At 46.7% G+C, this 20,970-nt stretch overlaps 1 protein-coding gene across 2 annotated transcripts in view; it reads right to left on the bottom strand.

The window, feature by feature from the left end:
• Positions 1–10,975, bottom strand: part of LRRC8A (leucine rich repeat containing 8 VRAC subunit A) — a 30,635-nt gene extending 19,660 nt beyond the window's left edge. The window contains exons 1-2 of one of the 2 annotated variants that reach the window (XM_084650389.1): positions 10,847–10,975; positions 5,515–5,640 (exon numbers count right to left, since the gene is read on the bottom strand). The gene's annotated coding sequence lies outside the window, so the exon portion shown is untranslated. Of the gene's footprint in view, positions 1–412; positions 580–5,514; positions 5,641–10,846 lie in introns of those variants that run through there. The other variant, XM_084650390.1, reaches the window with a different exon arrangement.
• Between the last annotated feature and the right edge of the window lie 9,995 nt (positions 10,976–20,970).

Raw genomic sequence — 20,970 nt, 5'->3', positions numbered from 1 at the left:
GTGAATTTGTGTGGGGGGGTGGAGGGTGAGAAAACCTGGATTTGTGCTGGAAATGGCCCAACTTGATGATCACTTTAGATAAGCTATTACCAGCAGGACAGTGGGGTGGGAGGAGGTATTGTTTCATATTCTCTGTGTGTATATAAAGTCTGCTGCAGTTTCCACGGTATGCATCCGATGAAGTGAGCTGTAGCTCACGAAAGCTCATGCTCAAATAAATTGGTTAGTCTCTAAGGTGCCACAAGTACTCCTTTTCTTTTTGCGAATACAGACTAACACGGCTGTTACTCTGAAACCTTTCATTTGACCAGACTCACTCGCTGGTTACAGCTATGTAACCACAAGAAAAACACTGACTACAAAACGTGGGCTGGAAACTAGAAGTGAACAGCTGCCCCATAGGATTACTTACCTCCAAGAAGAGAAACAGGGATATAAAGATTGGTACAGACCCAGGCAGAATCAGAGGAAGATGCAGGGAAAGGACTTCTTCCTCTTAAGAGTACAGCTCTTCCTGCTGGTGAGCCACAGACCTGTTACAAGAAATCGTCAGCAGAGCACAGCTTCTCTTCCCTTCCTACCGCTTCTTCCCCTCCCCAAAATCTTGAGGACAGCAGCACAAAGCCCCTTTTGTTCAGACACCAGAAAAAACCTCCTTAGGCCAGAAGCAGGATTGGAGATTTCCCACCACCACATGTTTAGTTGCCCCAGAGTTAAAAGAAAAAAAGGAGCTGGAAGCAGCTCCAAGTTTCCAGCCATCTTTCAGAAAAGCTTTCCAAGCAGAAGGATAGCAGCGAGCCTAACTGGAGAAGCCTGAAAACTGGCAGCAGAGGAGATCAACTAAGTAACGTAATCCATCCTGTCTCAGAGCACTTAAAAAGTGATGGCTGTTTAAAGCAGCAGGAGATAAATAACCACCCCCCACCCTTCCAACTGAGACAAAAATAGACAATTCCCTCAATAACACAAGTTGTTCTGGAGGCTCCTTATCACCCTTCATTCCAGCTAAAATGAGAGGTTTAAAATGGAGTATTTTGAATTAGAGCGACTCCATTCCAAAGAGTTAGTGTTACACCAACAGCCAGGAAGTGTAAAGCATTAACAGATACTCCATTTTCAAACTCAAGGGTGCAGATCGAAGGCAGCAAGTCAGCCTTCTGCTTGAAGATCCTGGGTTTTCCCTTTGAGGATGACACCAGGTGCCAAATTTGAGCCCAGAATGATATTAAATTAATCCCCTGAACTTGTGTTTTACACTGTGGGACTGACAGACCCTTAGCTACAGCAACACAAGCCAGTCAGGTTAAAATGCAGCATTCATCTTCCCAGCCACGTAATCACCATTTCTGAATCACGTAGATGAACTGCCCTTACTAAGCAGTGGCTGCAGACACAGTATTTGCATTTTTCACAGGAGTCCTACTGCCAAGTGAAGTCCAGATGCTGATAGCCAGATGGGTAGATTCTCATGCAACCTGTCACCAATGGCATGGAACATTCAGCAGTTCCTGAGTTGTTGGTATGGTGGGTAGGAAACGGGCTGACTGAGGAGTTGCATTTCCCTGTAGGACTCCTGGGCAGGAGAGGAATAATCCCAATCCAGTCCCAGAGAGTATTTGCCTAAGTGTTTCAGCAGGACAGTTACCCTCCAGAGGGAGCACTGGCAGCAAGTTCTTGCTCCAGCAGCATGCGACTCATGGTTGACTCAGCACACAAGCAAGCCTGCCCTGACAAGTACAAGGAAGAACATCTGCAGGAGAACATAGAAAATTCAGGTTGGAGCTTTGATCACATGACCAGATTTATGCCTTTCAGTGGCATTCCACCCCATCCTGGAAGGAAGTGAGCCATGGAATTTGGCGTTAAGAGTGCAGTCCGCACTGGAGCAACAATCCTAATATCAGCATGATGCAGAGCTGCACAAACAAGGGTGACTTCCGACGACTTACTAGAATGATGCAAGCCAAAGAGACAAGCGCTAGACTGTGTGAGCTTATGAATTATAAATATACAAATCAGTGACTGAAGCAGGCTATCCAGAGCTAGTCTTTTCTTTTAGCTATGGGGATTACAAGTGCTTCAAGGGCAGTGGAATTTTTCAACCATCTTATTCCAGCAGGATACTATGGATGCTTATGCAGAGAAGTGATCTCTGCATTACTTTGAGGCTTTCAAGCACCACAGAGAAGTTTAAATATAAACCTCTCAGTTTAAATCCCATGATGTAACAAATTCAGAGTAAGATTCACAAAGTTTATCATCTCCATCCTCCATATAAATCATACACCCAAGCAGCAAGCAGGGGAACCTTGGACTGGTGTAGTGTCAACCAACGTTCAAATGCACCAGGCAAAATTGGGATTTGTGCTGTTCAGATACCTAGACAGCCCATAAGTCTCCTTTTCCTGACCACTCGGAATAACTGAATGAAGAGGACTGACTGGCACTTTGTGACTAGCTTCTAGGTAAAGGACAGGATCACTAAATTGGAATAGGAAGCCTCAAGTATCAAACTTTGAGATGGCATCTCCCCAAGCAGTCATTGAATGAGACTATTCAGATCTCATAGTTCGACCACGGAGGAGATGAATGCAATGAGAAAGAAAGCAAGACTGCAACAGATTTTTAAACTATAAGCAGAGAAAACAAGCAAAAATCTCTCTTGGTTGATAGATAACATGACCAGAGATCCACTCAGGATGGATAACCAGTGGTAAACTCAAGAAAGGCTGCTACAACGGGCATGGACAGAGAAATAAGACACCAGCTATCCTGTGATATGTAACCTCAGTCTTTCAAAAACGGAGGAGGAATAATCATACCACCACCTATTTGTCCTACAGATCTTGCATTCAGAATATGGGTGTTCCAGAACAGAGATTCCAAGTATTCTAAATCCAATAATTGACACATCAAGTTCTGATCACCAAACCTGTTCTCATTAGTGAGAAGCTATCAGAGTTCTGAACTGCCCCACATGGATCACCCAGAAGCCAATGAGGACAAAAGCGTAAAAGAGAGCATCTTACGAAGGTCAGTATCAATGCCTTGCTGTGCACAGAGCCTGGGTCTTGAGGAAAAGCAACTAGCACGGGGCGGGCAAACCTTTTGGCCTGAGGGCCACATCAAGTTTCCAAAATTTTATGGAGAGCCGGTTAAGGGACGCTGTGCCTCCCCAAACAGCCAGGCGTGGCGCGGCCCCCAACCCCATCCAACCCCCCCCCCCCGCTTCTCACCCCCGATGGCCCCCCTGGGACTCCTACCCCATCCAACCTCCCCTGTTACCAGGACTCCTGCCCCATCCACCACCCCCTGCTCCCTGTCCCCTGACTGCCCCTGGACCCCCCACCGGTCCATCCAACCCCTCCTCTCATTCCTGACTGCCCCCCCCAGACCCCTGCCCCATCCAACCCCTCCTCTCATTCCTGACTGCCCCCCCCGGACCCCTGCCCCATCCAATCACCCCTTTTCCCTGTCCCCTAACTGCCCCCGGAACCCCTGCCCCTGACTGCCCCCCCAGGACCGCTGCCCCCATTCAACCCCCCTGTTCCCTGCCCTCTGACCACCCCGACTCCTGTCCAAATCCCCACCCCCTGACCACCACCCTGAACTCCCCTGCCCTCTATCCAACCCCCGCTGCTCCCTTACCGTGCTGCCTGGAGCACTGGTGACTGGCTGCAGCTGCGCTGCCCGGCTGCCCAGAACATTGCGCTGGCGGCGTGGCTGCAGGGGAGGGGGAACAGCAGGGGAGGGGTTGGGGGCTAGCCTCCCAGGCCAGGAGCTCAGGGGCTGGGCAGGAGGGTCGCGCGGGCCGGATGTGGCCTGCAGGCCGTAGTTTGCCCATCTCTGAACTAGCACTACCTGCAATATGTAAAGTTAATTTTGCAGTGAACATTGATGCTCAGTATGTAAGGAATAGGTGCTATTTTTACAACAGGGCGGGCATGGTAGAGTAATTTTTAGTCTCAAATAATTTGATAGCAACAACAAGAACTAAAAAGGGTTGCACAGCCTAGCTAGCTCAGTTGGATTCCGAGTCACAATACAAACTATACACAAATAGTTTAAAAGTGTCCCGAAAGTTTTTGATAGGCTCTGCCTCCTTCCTATAAAGACAGACTGTCATAACTGACTTGATAACAGTTTGTACCTATTAAGCTTGTGCTACACCTCAACTGACTCATTTGGAGAGATGTTATGCAATCAAGAGGCTCACTACATTGCCTCCAGTTACCCATTCTATAAGGTACTAATTGAGTTGGTGGTCTGTATCTGCCCCATGGTTAAAAAAACACCAAACAAAAAATGCTACTTATGTACAACTTCTATAAACTTTACTTCCTATACTGCAGTGCTCCCTTCGTATCCTTTTCCGAGTCCACCATTTATGCTTGGAACACCTCCCACAAGTGCCAAACCAATTCTCTTCATTCAATGCCCCTTTTAACAAAATCCATCCACAAAGCCCAACAAGCCACTGAAGTAGGAGAAGAAAGCTCTGCAGTGCAGTGCTCTGAGATTGGATGACGTGCTGGCCACCCAGTAATTTGTTCATCTGAACTATACTGTAATTTACTGGGCAAGGGATCATCTCTCTCACAGATTTTTAGTCCATCAAGACCACTGAGTGCTCAATATAATGTTAGAAGGGTTTAGACAGCCCATCATCCAGATCATGGTTATCACACCCTCAGCCTTTAGGAGGATAAATTAAGCAACTGTTTAATGCAGATTATTGGTAACAGTTAAAGATAAGGGTCAAGGACTTTGGGTGCCATGATGGTATTTATGGTTTATTCAGAAAGAAGCTACATGCTTTTTGATAACTAGGGTCAGTGGAACAGATATATCACTTAGGAACTACGCGATTTTGTAGGAGATGCACAGTATCTCTAACAGCTCAGAACATGACCAACATATGCAGAGGATTTTGCATTTGCTCTCATGGATGAAGAGGACTAGACAGGCAAGAACTCTCAGAGCTAATAGCTGACATTCCCTGACTGACTAGAGAGTTTGCTTGCTAAGCTGCATGGAACCATTCATACCAGAGTGGAAAGCATGCCATTGCCACAGCAGCCTCAATTCACGCCTCCACATGGAGTGCATTACTAGGAATGGACCAAGAGATGCCTGTATGGTAATGCAGTGGTTCAACACCCTTCTGCCTATAGACATCTACTCCATTAGCCTAAGGATAGGTTCAGGTTCCTATGACTGTGAGGTGGACACTTAGTTAAACGTAGCAATCAAGTTGTAACTTGAATGGTGCTCAGTTCCATTACTCTTTCCATCTTCAAGCAGTGCCTAATGGGTAACAAGCCTATAATCAACCCACTATTATGGTCTCCATCACCATCTGGCCCACACATTTCCATTTGGCCTCATACCAGGCATGTCCCATCTCTGCACTCATATTTTGAAACATCACTTGGACAGTCAACATTCAACTGGTGCCACCAGGAATTTCATATCACTACAACTCCCCACTTAGGAACTAGGCTGTAACCTTACCCTGTGGCTGGGTTCTGCTATCTGCACTTCAATTCTCTGTGCTGGAAGAAGATGATGTCCGTATGTGCTGGATCCTGACAGAGCAGAGAAACACTGCATTCCCCAAGCGCCATGGGAGCAGCTTCCCTGAAATTAAACAAAGTCTTATCAGCAGAGAAAGTACCAGTGTTTAAGAGGCCCCCAGGTTAACTCTGACAAGACCTTGAGAAAGGGTATGTCAGTATGTAAGTGCTTTAAGTGGTCACAGAGATCCAGGAAGAGACCCTCTAAGAAAGCTGGAAATATTAGTGTCAAGTAGAAATTTAGGAGGTAGCAACTTGGCTAGCTATCAGGAAGGATCCCCTCCAAGCTCTATTAGAATATAACAGCAAAAGCAGATATTACAAGCATGTTTAAGAAAATCCTGGACGTTTACTAGCATCCCACAACCTAATTGAGTCTAGTTGATGCTAACAGGTTCACCACTTTCCAGCAGCATGGACTTCGTTCTCTTCATTATAAATATTCTAGGTCACTGCAGTGACAAAACAGAAAAGGAGTTGAGGACTTCAGAGCATATCCAGCTCAAGAAGAGAGGGCATACAATCTAGGGCTGGAAGAGGCAGGATGGTGAGGAATCAGATTGAAGGAGGAAATGGGGAAGATACTCAAGAATCCAAGGATTATGTCCTGAGGGGTCTCCCTATTTCTATTCCTCAAATTTATTTTAAGAAATTCAATAATATTTTCAGCACATTTCTTGGAGTGCAGGTAAGAAACCTAGTCTGGTTCAGAACAAATCACAGCTCCTCCTATCTCTGGAGTTATTGAATTTTTCTACCTTGAAAAATTCTCTTTTTTGTTAAACCAGGCATCTTTGTGGCTGTTAGATATGACTGCCCAGACCCCAACTTGGATTCAGACTGAATGAGCATTAATACATTCTCTCCCTTTTTCAGGCACTGTATGATCAAATTAGTATAAATTTGATGGCTCCAGAGCTCCCGCAATAATAGGTGTGAAGCAAGCTTGGTCAAACTTGGCTAGAAAGTTCTGCTTCCATTCATGGTAAAATGGTCCTACGGAGCAGTGCTATCCTTAATTGATGGCAAAACCTTGATGTGGAGGCATTGGATGGAGTGAGGAATGATAACTGTGATGCAGCTAATTGACAGCAATAAATTTAAACCATTTGTGGGTCTTCAGCAATAGTTTTGCTTGCCCTGCTTCAGATCTAGAAAAATAAATTAATTTAATTGGATCTATTTACAAATGTATTTGGGCTAGATGCATTGGGAGCTCCAGAACTTTTATTATGTTGGAGGAAACTTCCTGGATTTATTTGGCCAGTGATATCCTTTTACAACTGTCTAGCCCAAAAAACTCAGCTAAAGATTGATAATTTCAGAGTTGCTTAGAACAGAGATTTTTAATACACAGCTCTCTGATCCAATGAAATACAATCATATCTAATGTTAAAAAAGCAACTATAGATCTGAGACTACATCTTATTCACAAAAAGACTTTCAAATATGCTGGTCCCTCCATAGGTTAACAGTAATGGGCCTCAAATGCTGACTGCTGTTGGAAGTGTAATTCCCTTGGTGCTACTTTAGTTCATATGTTTTGGGAATGCCCCATATCAAGAATTTGTAGTATGAGGTGGGTCAAAGGATCAATTTGATATTGGACACTAAATTGGAGCCCTCCTCATTAAGTTTCATTATTCAATATATTCCTGATATCTGGTGGTTATTTGGTAACAAGGCAGCATGGTTCCAATGTACAGCTTTGGTTGCTAAAAAATTAATCCTGCAAAAATGGAATAGTTGATCCCCACCAAACACTGATGCCTGACTCAGTGATATGGCTGCCCTCACTGCTAATAGACAACAGAAATTCTGTAGAAAGGGAATGCCTGGAAAATTCAGAGCCATTTGGGCTGACGTTTTTGAGGTCTATGATTATCTTTAGGGTCTGCATTAGCTATGTTGCTTCTCCTCCCTTCCTTAATCTGAAGGATTTTTCTTTATTCTGTGCATTATGATTAATGCAGGAGAGGGAGTTTGTGGGGGGGAGGGTGAGAAAACCTGGATTTGTGCTGGAAATGGCCCACCTTGATGATCACTTTAGATAAGCTATTACCAGCAGGAGAGTGGGGTGGGAGGAGGTATTGTTTCATGGTCTCTATGTATAATGTCTTCTGCAGTTTCCACAGTATGCATCCGATGAAGTGAGCTGTAGCTCACAAAAGCTCATGCTCAAATAAATTGGTTAGTCTCTGAGGTGCCACAAGTACTCCTTTTCTTTTTGTGAATACAGACTAACACGGCTGTTACTCTGAAACCTATGATTAATCTGGTATTTTGTTGTAGTTGGAAAAATATGTATGTTATTTAAAAGATAAACAATGCATTTCCTGATCCCAATTCACATAAAGTACAATCATGTATCTATAGCAGGGGTCGGCAACCTATGCCACGCGTGCCAAAGACAGCATGCGAGCCGATTTTTAATGGCACGCTGCTGCCTGCCGGGTCCCAGCCACTGGCCCCGCTCAGCCTGCTGCCAAACCCAGGCTGGCAGCGGGCTAAGCAGGGCCAGGCCCCGGCGGGCAGCAGCGTGCCATTAAAAATCCTGCCCGCCCCGGCCCGCTCTTCTCCGCCCCCCGCCCCAGCAGGGGCAGGGTGAAGAAGCTTGGTCCTGCTGGCGGCTGCTGCTGCAGGGCAGGCAAGATCCCCCGCCTCTTCCCCCAGCATGCTGGATTTCTGCCCCTCCTCCTCTCCCTCCCTGCCACCAGTCAGCTGATGGCCCTTGCCAGGGAGGGGGAGAAGCAGAGCCACTTGCTGCTCTGGGGAGGAGGCAGAGAAGAGGTGGGGATGGGGCCTTGGGGAAGGGGGTTAGAATCAGGGCTTATCTCCTCCAGCCCCCTGCCGTGAGCCGCTCTAGGCAGGGGGCTGGGAGCACCCCCCATGACCCTAGCCCACACCCCCATGCCCTGACCCCTGCACTCCCCACACACACTCCCAGCCCTATGCCCTGACTCCAGCACGCCCCCACATACCCAGCCCCCCACACTCCATGCCCTGACTCCTGCACCCTCCTCACATGCCCCCAGCCCTGACTCCTGCACCCCCCCACATTCCCACCCCCAGCCCTGAGCACCAAATGGGAGCTCCTGCACCCCTCACACCAGATGGGAGCTGCCCAGGTAAACACTTCACACCCAAACCTCCTGCCCCAACCCTGAGCCCCCTCCCTCATTCTAGCTCCTGGCCAGACCCTGCAACCCAACCTGCTCCTTCACCCCCAGCCCTGTGCTCTGTGCACCCCCACCCTCAGCTCAGTGCAGAGAGGGAGGAAGAGATGGGCTAGAACCAGGGAGAAGGTAGGTACCCACTCTATGTTGGCAGGGCTGGGATCCCAGACTGGCAGGGGGCTGAGTGGGGCCGGCAGCCGGGACCCTGGCTGGCAGGAGCTGGCGGATGGAACCCCAGACTGGCAGCGGGGTGAGTGGCAGCAGGCTGAGCTGCTCAGTCCACTGCCAGTCTGGGGTCCTGGCCACTGGCCCCACTCAACATGCTGCCAGCCCCGGGTTCTGGCTGCCAGCCCCTTGCCAGCCAGGGTCCCGGCTGCAGGCCCTGCTCAGCCTGCTGCTAGCCAAGCTGAACGGAACCCCAGGCTGGCAGCGGGCTGAGCAGGCCAGCGGCATAAGATCAGCATTTTAATTTAATTTTAAAGAAAGCGTCTTAAACATTTTGAAAACCTTGTTTACTTTACATACGACAATAGTTTAGTTATACAATATATAGACAGAGAGAGACCTTCTAAAAAACGTTAATGTATTACTGGCACGCAAAACCTTAAATTAAAGTGAATAAATGAAGACTCAGCACACCACTTCTGAAAGGTTGCCGACCCCTGATCTATATGTTATTTTAATGTGGGTGTAGACCATGAATGTGGTTGCTCCTACAAAATCATTAGAAGGACTCCTCCAAAGTCTTCACCCCGTAGTTTCTTGCATTTCTTAAGCTTCTCAATTTCAGCTATGACTGGCTACCTCAAATATTTTAAAGTGTTTTACTGACCTCCATTTAGAGCACCTCCTCCCGCAAAAAAGACTGGTATGACCCCAGCATAGTTGGCAGGTGCAGCAACAGGGCACCTTGTTATTGTCATTGAGCTCTCTGCCTGGAGTACACATGATGCGCAGTTCACACAGCATCCTACTCTGCTTATTATAAGCTACTATAGCAACCCCACCCCCACCTCCCAATTCTGAGATCTGGTCTCTACAAAGCAGGTTGGAAAAGCAACGCAGTCAAGCTCTTGATGCCAGTATTGCCAAGAAAGATGTGGAGAACAGACTTCCTTCCCTCACCAAGGGGTCTTTCAAAGCCCAAGCTAAACATTAAGACTAACAGCCACCTATATGTATTTGAATGCTCATTTGCTTAACCCTATAAATACAAACAGACTTTCCCAGTTATTTCATTTCCCTTTTCCAGTTTACCATCACCTAATAAAATGTAGATTTCACATAAGCCTGACATAGAAACCATATAAACAAGGAGAAAACAAATTAGTCAGCAATTTTCCCCCACTAACCCTGACAGTCATGACCTCAGCTATAATTTAATGGAATTTAGCCACACTGCATATTTCACCTCCTTTTCTGGTGCAAGGACCCAAACCATCTCTTTGAACATTTTTCAGACAGCTTCCTGCTCCCTCCCTGCTCTCCCCACCCCTAAACACATCAGCGGTCATTGCACCCACCCAGATCCGTACATGGCCCTAGGTGCCCCCTGACGGTACTGGAGTCCACTCCCCCACCCACAACCCTACAGCAGATAACGGGAGGGCGTGTCGCCAGTCACCACCCCACCAATACAAGAGCCTCAACCGCTAGCAGCGCAGGTTTCCAGGTAGGGACCGCTCCGGGGTGAGAATTCCCAGGAGTGCCCAGTAAGCCGGAGAGCATTTACACAGCAACCGGCTCCTAAAGAACAGCCTTACAGTAAGTCAAACCCAGAGGAGAGGGGGACTCTGCAAACTGTAGCCCTCAAATCCCCCTCTCCCCCGCCCAAAAAAGGTCCCCTTCTTCCCCTGCCCCCAGGGTCCCGACCCTTCCTTCAGGTCACCTCTTTCCCTTGCCTCAGTTTCCTTTCCTCTCTGTCACCGCCTCCCGTTTTCTCCCCTCTTTCCTCTCCCATCCCCCTTAACCCCGCTCCTTGCCCACCCCTTACCCCGCTCCCCAGGAGCTGGTCTCCTCTCCGGGCTGCGCTGGAGGGAGGAGCCCAGGCCCGAGGGCGTGCCGGAGGAGCCCTCGTCCTCCGTCCGCACCCACCTGGCAGCGCCAGACCGGCTTCGTCCCCTTCGCTCCGGCTCCTTTTGTTTGTCCCCGACTGCACCACTGGGGCTGCTCCGCCCCGGAACTGACCTCACCCAGCCGGCATAGGCGCCTCCAAAAGCGCTCCCTGAAGGTCTGGGCGGGGGAGGAAGGCTGAACGGGGCGGCGCCATCTTTATGCGGGGCCCTCGTCGGCGTGGTCGGGCTATGCAGCCATCTTTGTGCAGGGCGCGTTGGTTAAGCAACGGGCGCCATGTTTGTAGAGGGCGCGTCTTATTCTTGGCTGCGGAGGGGCTTGGGTGTAGCCATTTTTGTGAGGGGCAGCGCCAACTTCGCGTCTGTCTGAGCGGCTTAAAGGGACAGTGACTCAATTTTTCGAGATAACGAGTCCAGGTAGCTCCCAGGGATGCCTCCACTTTCTCAAGACCCTTAGCCAAAGGTTCCGAGTGTCCTGGGACTGCACTCGCAATAAGTGCAACAGGGACTATTTTTAGGGCCATAAGGCCTGGGTTGTATGGGTCAGTGGAGTCCTATAAGGGGAGAGGCTCAGGGGTTCAGATATCATGGGTTCAAATCCTCCCAGGGCCAACTCAGCCCTTCATCCTTCCAAGGTGGATGAACCGGGTATCCGATGGCTCATGTGTGCAAGTATTTTGGATAAGAGAATCAAGGTGGGGGGGGGAGGGATAGCTCTGTGGTTTGAGCATGGGCCTGCTAAACCCAGGGTTGTGAGTTCAATCCTTGAGGGGGCCATTTAGGGATCTGGGGCAAAAAATGGGGATTGGTCCTGCTTTGAGCAGGGGGTTGGACTAGATGACCTCCTGAGGTCCCTTCCAACCCTTGTATTCTATGATTCTATAAGGTTGTGATCTACATGGATCCCAGGGCAGCTTTCAGTAGAGCCAGGGTTTGCAGCAACACTCTTGGCTGAAGTATTTCCTCTTCGGTATGCCAGCTGCTGCCCTTCTTCCAGAAGTGGCTGCACTTCACTGGTGCTGTACACAGGTAGGAACAAATTGATCCTTGGTGTTACCCTCTTGACTTCAGAGCCACTGCAGTGGCTTCTGCAATGTCACACCAGGGATGATTGTGGCCCTATAATTTGTAAAGTATTTTATGATTAAAAAGCGCTCTATCAGTGTTAAATGTTACTATCTAGTCATAATCTGGTTTGTTACAATGATCTAATTTAATTCTAAGTGTAAGCAAATCAGGGTTAAAGCATGTATGTCTGATAAGTGGGGGATGGTGCCCAGTGACTGACAGTATATGCCAGTTTAACTCGTCATCTTTCAAAGAGGAAAAGTAGGAAGCAAAGACAGGAGGACCCAAGGACAATGTCAGAGTTTTGTTCAGACTTCTGTGACTTATGTGACATTAAGGAGGAGCTCACATACCATAGAAAACGCAGATGCAGTTGTATTATTATTTATTTGTTTGTTTTGTTTGATTTGTTATGTGCTCATAGCATGCTCAGTGCTATATAAGACACAAGGAAACAGGCCCTACCCTGAAGAGTAACCTGTTTACCTGGCTGATTTTGTCTTGCTTCCTCTTCAAACTGGTAGATGCGAGGATGCTGCATAGTTCCTATTATGAGATCTAATGGCTTCTTGGTAAATCTGTTCTTTATTGGTTTTGATTTAGGTTTAGGTTGTGCTCCCTTTAAAGTCAATGGAAGTTTTGCAATTTACATCAGCCTTAGTTCCTTCATGAGCTCTAGACGAAATCCGTGCAGATCATCGGTGGAGGCAAACCTTTATTTATTTTGAACTCTCATAGGGTAATGTTTCTTATAGCACAAAAACGTTTTTGTTCTTTATCAGCCCATTTCTTAGCAAAATGTTAGATGTCTAAAACTAACTGTATCTCTTTTATTAGTGATCATGCTTTAGGCAGTAGCTTGGCTAACTTGAGAGAGTATCAGAGTAACAGCCGTGTTAGTCTGTATTCGCAAAAAGAAAAGGAGGACTTGTGGCACCTTAGAGACTAACCAATTTATTTGAGCATAAGCTTTCGTGAGCTACAGCTCACTTCATTGGATGCATACTGTGGAAACTGCAGAAGACATTATATACACAGAGACTATGAAACAATACCTCCTCCCACCCCACTCTCCTGCTGGTAATAGCCCATCCAAAGTGACCACTCTCTTTACAATGTGTATGATAATCAAGGTGGGCCATTTCCAGCACAAATCCAGGTTTTCTCCCCCCCCCTTCCAAAAAACCACACACACAAACTCACTCTCCTGCTGGTAATAGCTTATCCAAAGTGACCACTCTCCCTACAATGTGCACAAATCCAGGTTTTCTCACCCCCCCCCCCCACAAACTCACTGTCCTGCTGGCAATAGCTCATCCAAACTGACCACTCTCCTTACAATGTGCATGATAATCAAGGTGGGCCATTTCCAGCATAAATCCAAGTTTAACCAGAACGTGGGGGGGGGGGGGTAGAAAAAACCAAGGGGAAATAGGCTACCTTGGATAATGACTTAGCCACTCCCAGTCTCTATTTAAGCCTAAATTAATAGTATCCAATTTGCAAATGAATTCCAATTCAGCAGTTTCTCGCTGGAGTCTGGATTTGAAGTTTTTTTTGTTGTAAGATAGCGACCTTCATGTCTGTGATTGCGTGACCAGAGAGATTGAAGTGTTCTCCGTCTGGTTTATGAATGTTATAATTCTTGACATCTGATTTGTGCCCATTTATTCTTTTACATAGAGATTGTCCAGTTTGACCAATGTACATGGCAGAGGAGAGTAAGGAGAGTGGTCACTTTGGATAAGCTATTACCAGCAGGAGAGTGAGTTTGTGTGTGTGGTTTTTGAAAAGGGGGGGTGTATGAGAACCTGGATTTGTGCTGGAAATGGCCCACCTTGATTATCATACACATTGTAAAGAGAGTGGTCACTTTGGATGGGCTATTACCAGCAGGAGAGTGAGTTTGGGGGGGGAGGGTGAGAAAACCTGGATTTGTGCTGGAAATGGCCCAACTTGATTATCATACACATTGTAAGGAGAGTGATCACTTTAGATAAGCTATTACCAGCAGGAGAGTGGGTTGGGAGGAGGTATTGTTTCATGGTCTCTGTGTATATAACGTCTTCTGCAGTTTCCAGAGTATGCATCCAATGAAGTGAGCTGTAGCTCACGAAAGCTTATGCACAAATAAATTGGTTAGTCTCTAAGGTACCACAAGTACTCCTTTTCTTTTTGCGAATACAGACTAACACGGCTGTTACTCTGAAACCTGTCATTTTAGAATATTGACCTGCATAATAATTTTTTAAAAAATTCATAAAGGAAAGATGAAAGGTATTCATTATAATCTTATTAGTGCAAAAGATGCAATTTGGAGTTGTTAAGGGTTTGAGAGTAGTAGATATTAACTGGTTTATGCCAGCTATTATTTCCATAATAAAATGTAAGAAACCTGTAGCTTTTTAGGAGCTTTACATTTGTCACTGTGCTGCGCTAGCAGTTAGCTTTATGAGTGCTAGGATGTGCATTTGAATAGTTATTATTCTATCCAGTAGAAGGCAGTGGTGCACAGACACACTAGTTAGTTCATTGGTATTTATATCTATATCTTGTTAAAATATGACATTATGAGGGGGAATTGTTTGTGTCCTCTTTGTTTCTTTATGATGAAGCCTGAAAATATCATGTTGTTTTTCTAATTTTGCTTATTTGTTGTTGTTTTTTAACCTGACAAACTCCTGGAATGCCAAATATTGTCTTCCTTCCTGTACATGTTCTTGGAGGGCCCACTTATAAATCAGAGTATTCTGAAGTAAAATTACTTTTATTCTGGCATAGAGTGCATGCACCCAAGGACTTATAATTATTCCAGGATAGCTATGCCAGGAAATTTCGCTGTGCAGACAGACAAGCACTTAGGCACTTAACAGCCCCAGGCTCCTAATAATTTTGGAAAATGAGACTTAGGCTTCTAAGCCACATTGGCACTTCTGAAATGTTTCCTCAGATCTTCTTGCCCCTGAAAGATTTCCCCTACTTAATTCTGCCTCTGCTTCTGCCCTTCTGCAGTCTTTCCCAACAGCGCTCCAGAGCTCAGCTCCGCCCAGGAAGTCACAAGAGGAGCTGAAGCAATCAGAAAGTGGGGGTGGAAAGTGGGGAATGAGAATGAAGGAAGACTAGGAGAGTTGTGCTTATGTGCTGAGCTGTGCAGAGTAAGACAGGAGTAAGTGGATTTACCTTTCCCATTCTAAGAGCTGCTTTGTATCAGACTATCGGTCTGTATGTGTTGGCTGCTTCTCTGTGTTTCCTTCTTTGTCTTAGGGTAAAGTCGGAGTACAGACGTTTACCCTGCTGCTTCTCAGGGAATAGGAAATCATGGGGACTGAGTCCCTCATGCTGGGTTATTTATATATCGGTGCTATTTTTTACTTTTTGCTGATTCACTGATGCAAAGAAGGAGCACAAGAAACAGAAGGACAAAGGAGCAATAGGAAATAATAATGACCTCTTTCTGTGGGTGACCTTATCAGGCTCTGGGCTGCTATAACATAACCCCTTTGTGTGCAGCTTCCCAGCTCAGATTTGCACTGCTCCACTATGATAGAGGAGTCCCGTGCCTGCTTCATTCTCCTTTGGGAGCTGAGCTGACTCTCTGGTTGAAAAATATGCCTCAATTAAAGGGGAATCCCTGGGTCTTCACCCACCTAAGTAGCCTTTCCCTCTCCTCCTCTTTCACTGTCTGAGCATGGAGTAGGTTACTCGAGAGCCTCAACATTGTGTGACAATATTGGGGCTGCAATAGTGTAGCCCAATCCTCTGAATCTTTCTCCACCCTGATTTCAGCATCCCAGACATGTACTAACTTGAAAAAATTGGATCCTCAACGATATCTTTAAGTCTTTGCACGCCATCTGTGACAGGAAGCGAGGGTGCAGAGATCTGTAGACACATCTTGGGCCAGATCCTCAGGTGGCATAAACTGCATAGCTCCATTTATTACCATGACACTAGACCAGCTTACATCAGCTGAAGCTGCAGCACCTTAATGATAATGTCTAATATATAGTTCATCTTATCCCAAAGTGTCTCTCTCTTTCTCACCCCTCCCCCCCCCCTCCCCCCGGGAAATCCAAACATTCTCTGCCGAAGGATAAAGCAGCTATTTAACAGTCCCCAGCAATACTATGCAACATTGTGGGCCTGAATGTCTTGTGCGAAGTGAGTGTACAATGCTGCTGTTCTTACTTGATAGCAATCTATACCCACCTTGCAATTGTGTCCATGATAATGTAAGGTGGGAAAGTAGTGGAGACTCCTGCCCTGTATTTAGGACAGAAAATGATTCTATTTGTAATTTCAAGTTAATTCCTTAGCTTCAAATCCCTGGTTTAGTGTACTGTTTAAGAGCTATGTGAATTAATCTGCATTGTATCAGTATAATGGAACTTTATTTTCTGAACAGAAGCAACCCATTTTATTTGGACTGGACTTAAATTAATTTGCCAAACCAGTGAGCCGGCCAAGGTTATATTAGTTCGTCAGTATTATACACTTAAGACAATGCTGTACAACAGAAGAGGAGATCTGACATAAGGGAACATCAGAAATGCAAATTAATTTGTTTGAGGTTTTGAGTTGAATCTAAATATTGAAACCACTGGAGCAGGAAGCAGATTTCCTATTAAATGGGATAGAAGTTGGAATTGAATAGCTAAGAGCTGCGGCACCTGGGGTGATAGGGGTTTCTCAGAAGTGGTGGGGCTACAGCCATGATTTTGTCCTTAACTAGTAGGAAGGAAGAGAAAAGGACGGGTTGAAGTAGAGGAAGAAGCATCAAGATTTGGTGAGAGCCTAGAATTGGTGGGAAAAAGGGAGAGGAGTAAGTGGCTGAACTTTACTATGTGATCCTGGCTTTGCATGTGTCATAGAACCAGAGAGCAGTCTTGTGTTTGTCGTTAAAGTGTAAAATGAAGAAGTGTTAAGCAACTCCTTCCTGCCTGCTCTTGCTCGCGCTCTCTCTCTCACACACACTCACACTCTCTCTCCCCCCGCCCTACCTCCCACGGGACAGCTGGAGCACACACAAGAGACTTTATCTGAATGTAGAATAACTAAAGCTCTAGCGCTAAATGAGAGACCTGGGCAGGTTTCCATAGTTAGATGGAGTCCTTGCTTTGTATCTGCAATGATGGAAGTGATGATCTCATTCCTTTGTTTTCTGTCTTGGGGGAAATGCAGGTTTATCTCTCTAGGACTGGAGTCAGTGGCTGCAGTGGCATGCTCAGGAGATCTGGACTGTCTCTGGGTCAGTACTTTCTGAGAAGGAAGAACCGTGCTAGATTTAGCTGGTACCTCAACAAGGTATTGAATACCCAGCACTGCGTTTCTCTGGGGGGTTTTAGCCCAATGCCAAGCTGATGCCTTCAACAGATCTACAACCCCGTCAAGCCTGTAGCACAAAGCTCAGTCCCCCAGTGAACTGGCATCAACAGCAGTGGCAGATGTGGCGTCACAGAAATAACTGATGCAAACTCTTCTTTGCCCAACTCGTTTTATAGTTTTAAAACTATCCTTTTAAAGGGAACATCTAACACGGTGATACTCAGACAGAGGCTCACAAGCCGCAAGTGGCTCTTTAATGTGTCTCCTGTGGCTCTTTGCAGCACATGATATTAAAACACTGTGTGATTTAATTATTAACCAACCTAAGTTATTAACCAGTCAGGATGCTTTTACTATGTTATTAACCAATTATCAACTTGCTCTAAGTTATTAACTTATTGCTGTGAGAATTATATATATATATATGTATATTGCTACATAAATGAAACAATGAATTCACAGTACTGTGGCTCTTTTGGGTAATGTTGATCGCTAATTTGGTTCCTGAACTACTGAGGTCTGAGTATCACTAATCTAATGAGCACGAGGTCAGTACTTCTAATTTGGAATGAATCCTTGATGTCTCTGTGCATCTAACAAGAAGATTAGCCCCTTCTTGCAGAGATGATAATACTTAGCACTTCTTTGCACCATTAAAGGATCTCTAAGCCCTTTACAAATATCAACACCCCTCTGAGGTAGGAAAGTGTTGTTATGCAGGAATACTGAGGCACAGAGCAGTGAAGTCACGTGCCCAAGATCTCACAGTGATCTGTGGCAGAGTTGGGAATAGAATCCAGATTTACGGACTCCCATTCCTATGCATTAATCATAAAACATTTTTCCCTCCCCTTTGCCTCAACTGTAGCTAAGGAAATAGGTTACTTAATTTGGGAATTGAGGGAGTTCTGAGTGATGTTGAAAAGTGATATCCACCCCTCCCTCCAAATGAATTAACTTCAGAGGCCAACGGGTAAGCTGAGCAATCCTCTCTCCATGCTGCCTCCAAAAGTGGTGGCCAGTCATAGTGAAGTTCCAGACAAGCCCTTCAGCCTAGCGGTGGCTGTGCTGAAGTGAAGAGGTCTCTGTTCCGCAGGTTTGCGGGAATGGCTGGTCTAAACTGGGGCTGGGGAAAGAGGAAGCCAGTGTAGGGAAAAGTTGTGGGGAGGGCTTCTTATCTTCCTTCAAAAGCTCAGGGGGCTTGGAGGGGATTTCTGGGACTTGGAGTTTCTTTCTTCAACGTAACGTATTCCTACTGATTGCTGATCACTTTTCCTTGCTGATGAAGCAGTATGTTCTGAATCTTGGCCAAGCACCTGCACTGCCACCAAGAACCTTCTCTTGTAAATGAGTGAAACAGGACAGAACACAAGCACTGTTAATGTTTAATCTTAAACTTACTCTTACTTGCCAGGTTATCTGTTAGTCCCTGCTCCCGTTATTCCCACTAGAAACAGCATCAGGCTTCATATCTCACCAACTCTCACGTTCATGAGCTGGTCCAGAAAGAGCTAAAAGCAACTGGACAGGAGAGGATCTAAGGCTTTCATTGGTCTTCCCCTAGGCCAGGGGTGGGCAAACTATGGTCTGAGGGCTGCATCCGGCCCTCTAGACATTTTAATCCGGCCCTCAAGCTCCTGCTGGGGAGCGGGGTCAGGGGCTTGCCCCACTTCACATGGCTCCCAGAAGCAGCGGCATGTCCCCCCTCCGGCTCCTACATGTAGGAGTAGCCAGGGGTCTCGGCACGCTGCCCCCGCCCCAAGCACCGCCCCCGCACCTCCCATTGCCTGGAGGTAAGCGCTGCCCGGAGCCTCCACTCCTGACCCCCTCCTGCACCCCAACCCCCTGCCCCAGCCCTGATCCCCCTCCCACCCTCCAAACCCCTCGGTCCCAGCTCGGAGCACCCTCCTGCACCCCCAACCCCTCATCCCCAGCCCCACCCCAGAGCCCACACCCCCAGCCAGAGCCTTCACCCCCTGCCCCACAACCCAACCCCCCGCCCCAGCCTGGAGCCCCCTCCCGTACCCTGAACTTCTCATTTCTGGTCCCACCCCAGAGACCACACCCCCAGCTGGAGTCCTCACTCCCTCCCACACCCCAACCCCCAATTTCATGAACATTCATGGCCCGCCATACAATTTCCATACCCAGCTGTGGCCCTCGGGCCAAAAAGTTTGCCCACCCCTGTCCTAAGCCATTTAATCTTACAAAGGGATGCAGACAGCTGGTGAGTCTATAGTACCCTGGGCACTGTGCGTTAGCAGCTATAGAAGAGCTCAAAGTTCATCATAAGGCATTATTCATGATAGATCCTGAGCCCAGTGCTCCCACCAGAGGCAGAGTCATCATGATGACTATGCTGGCCAATAATTTACTTGTAAAATTCCTCATGCGGGCTGAAGCTGCATAAAGATCTTGAGACTCTGGAGTGAGGTAATAGTGCATTGTGACACTTATCAAATAATAATGCACCCCCTGGGAAACTACAGAGAGAAGGTGGTGAGGGGAAATTTATTCTCTGGCTGGGAAGCTATCAAGCATTCAGAGGCAGAGAATCTGGGTGGGGGCACAAAATTTCCCTGGCTTCCCAGCCACAAATGAATCACTTAATAACATCTCTAAGATGTGGTCTTTTCTGTCTATCCAGGCAGCTAAAACTCTTGTCCAAGTTCCCTTCATCTTGCGTCTCAGTTACTGCAACACCCTCTGGGACTGGACTTGCTGACCTCTCGAGGTGCTTTCCAGCCCTATGTTTCTGTGATTCTCTTGCATTGCTCATATCCATTCAAAATGCTGCTACAAATACCATTTTCTTAGCTCTTCACTTTGACCATGTCACCCCTCTCTTTGCAGCCCTTCACTGGTTCCCCTTTCTCCATTGCATCAAACTTAAGGTAATTGTCTTTACTTTCAAGACCCTTCATGGACTACCCCCATGCTACCTTTCGTCTCTCATACGCTATTGAAAATTCAATTCCCGCCTTTAGTCAGCTAATGATCCCATCCACCCGCTTGTTAAATTCTCAAGAATCACCTCTGTGCTACTCCTCATGCGTGGGAAGAGCTCCCCATAAACATCTACAAAGCCACCTCATCCTCCTTCGAAACCCTCCTTACAACTTTCCTTTGCCAAGGCCTACAAAAAAATTGACACTGGTTAGGCAGATGGTTTGCTGGGACCACTGCCCATCATGCTGACCAGTGCCATCTCATTGTTTCTTTGTGCTTCCCCATCTATCCAACTGCTGTCTCTTGTCTTAGATTGTAAGCTCTTTGGTGCAAGGACCATCTTTTTGTTCTGTGTCTGTACAGCGCCTAGTACAATTGCGGGCTGGTCCAGGATATGTATAATGAGGAATAAAAACAGAAGTTGTTCATGCAGAAAGGGGGAGCGTAGTGTTCCGTAGGGAACTGGAGGTTCCTTCTAAAGGATCTTCCCTACAACCTGAGGGGAGGACAGTTGAAGGTAAGAAACTGCAGCCTGTAAATGATAGGCCAGATTTGTAGCTAGTGTATTTTGGCATAGCTCCTTTCATTTCACCTGCTGATTTACACCAGCTGAGGAGCTGGCCCAATATATCTAGGCTCAGATTCCTTCTGCCATTAGGTTTAAAAGGATTCTGCCAGCTGCCTGGTCAGAATTTACATCCTTTTTTGTACATTCATGGTTTTCTAAACTCTTCTGAAACTTGAAAATAAAAGTTAATTCTCTGCCAATTTCAATCTTTCTGATCTTGCTTCCTTGTAAAGTCC

Source organism: Lepidochelys olivacea (assembly GCF_965140295.1).
Source record: "Lepidochelys olivacea isolate rLepOli2 genome assembly, chromosome: 16".
In the NCBI taxonomy this organism is placed as follows: domain Eukaryota; kingdom Metazoa; phylum Chordata; order Testudines; family Cheloniidae; genus Lepidochelys; species Lepidochelys olivacea.
The sequence above is the reverse complement of the archived record's forward strand: the minus strand, read 5'-3'. Positions and strand labels throughout refer to the sequence as shown.